Source organism: Octopus bimaculoides, chromosome 1, assembly GCF_046866305.1.
Source record: "Octopus bimaculoides isolate indiv1 chromosome 1, ASM4686630v1, whole genome shotgun sequence".
NCBI lineage: Eukaryota > Metazoa > Mollusca > Cephalopoda > Octopoda > Octopodidae > Octopus > Octopus bimaculoides.
The window spans coordinates 9,085,382-9,087,869 of NC_142928.1; positions in this window are offsets into that span (position 1 = coordinate 9,085,382).

Consider the following 2,488-nt stretch of genomic DNA (forward strand, 5'->3'; position numbering starts at 1 on the left):
CCCAAAACATTCTTTTCCAAAATATTATGCAAGAGATCCCTAAGTTGCATATTGAATACTCTGTCAGTTAAATCTGGTCTGTCAGCTGGTGTCTGTCCTGGATAAAGTTCGTCTGTGATACCGCTCAAGCAACGAAAATTCTGACATAAATGAAAATTAAATTACAAAGATGTACTTGCATAGCAAGTGACTTGATCTGAGATTGTGTGCGGAAACAAAAACAACTACAGCGTGGAAGATGATTGTAAGCCATTTAAGAACACACAAAAAACTGTTAGGTTCACTTCAACATTTAAATTTAAATGTTGAAGTGAATCTAACGGTTTTTTTTTTGTTTTCTGAGAATGGCTAACAAATATCTTCGACGTTGCAATTACTATTGCTGTAGATAGACACATATAATGTAAGGAAACCACAAAAACCCTTGTGAAAAATTGCAACCCAGGATTTCGTGGATGAAATACATAAATATATTACTAATGATCCGATAAAGCAGAGACCTACAAGATGAAATACTACTAAGCAGTTATTAACAGAACGTGCATTTAATATTAAATAACAATGATGAATTAATAAGATATATTAACTGAAAAAATAACACACAACTAAACATAAGCTTTAATAAAAACAATTGGCGGAACGCCCAATCGGCGTAATTATGATGTAAGCACGTGCTAAAACGCCTCATCATTTTTTTTTTATTTTAGGAATTTTTACAAATTTTTTCTATTCTGTTTTCTGCATAATGGAATTGGTACGATGATGTAATTTTTTTTCTTTTTTTTAAACGAACTCCCATCTGGAAAACGCTATAACCGGTTAATGTGTATCACTGGGCATGCGTAACAGGACATAGAGAGAAACACCTCTTCTTTTAAATATATTATTAATGATCCGATATATATAATAGATATAAAGTATGTATTAGCTACATAAATCTATATATCTTTTATCTATAACCTTTTACTTGTTTCAGTCATTGTAAAAATATAAGAAAATAAATCTTATTAAACTAAAACCGCAGTAAAATTTGGTTTTTGCATTTGGGTTGTAAGATTCTTGATGTTATTTCGTTGAAACAAATCTTGCTTTGTCTTGGGGAGAGTCGTTACGCTAATAATAAACAAACGATCGATTAGTTTAGATGATTGGATATTTAATCAATTGACTAACAATAAACTGATATTAGACCAGTGCGTGTGTTATTGTTTTTGGCGCACTGACCTTCCCAAGGCACAACATGATCAGTAAAATATTTAACACGAGATGTTGAAGAGAAATTTGGAGTGAGAAGTTTTGTAGGGATAACGAGGATCCATGAAGTCAAGTTTCTAGGGATATGAAATACTTGATAAGGAAACACTGGAAAATATGTTTTGGGATACAGTTGTACAATTGAGGAACTTTAAGCACCAAACATTTGCTGTATATGTTTACTGAAGGGAGTTTAAAGAAGGATCTGACTCTACTTCCCAATTCTCTGGCTCTTTTTTTTCCAAAGTGTGGAACGAGATTTTCAAGAGTTTTGTACATATATAAAATGGCATATCGTTCCGTTGGCATTCCAAAATGAGAAACGTAACGCGGAGATGTTTACAGGATTCAAGGAGTGATTCGTGTAAGCCGAGTACAGTCGTGTCAGGAGAGTAAAGTTGCATAGGTAGAGTTTACAGAGTCCAGCCTACTTAAAGCAAGGGATTAATAAAGTTCCGCCTACTTAAAACAAGGGATTTCCAGATTATAGATCCCGTTTATTTATTTGCGTATTTTTCTGCAGTGTGGAATGTTTGTACTTGTTGGAGATTGACATCTATTTTATAAAAAGGTGAAAGAAAACGAAAAAGATGAGAAGAAAGAAGAAAGGAGAACGATGTGTGGAAAAGAGAGATGAAGTTGTTGCTGTTGTTGTTGTGATGGTAGGAGAAAGTAAAATTGGGAGAAGCCGTGATGAAAGAAGAAGATAATAGATTTCTCTCAGATTACTATTTATTTAAAAAATACTGAGGAAGAGTTGTTGATAAATATTATCATACTCTATACGGACATGCGGGGTGCATAAATGTGTGTGTGAGTGTGTGTGTACATATATATGTGTATGTATGTATGTAGATGAATAGATATTCGTATGGATATACACTTCTACAAACACACCTATATACACACACATACATATAAATATGCATATATACATATATTTATCAACCTAATTATCTCTCTATCTATGCATATATATATATGTGTGTGTGTGTGTGTGTGTGTGTGTGTATGTATATATATGTGTATGTATTTATTATTTATATATATATATATGTGTGTGTGTGTGTGTTTTCACACCCATACATAAATTAATGTGAAAACATTGACGCGAGTTATGCTACGCGCGCACACGCACACACGCACACACGCACACACATTCTACAAATTCATCATTTTTTGGACGAAGAACCTCATTTTTTGGCAAAGAGGCGTTGCTTATATATAAAGTATG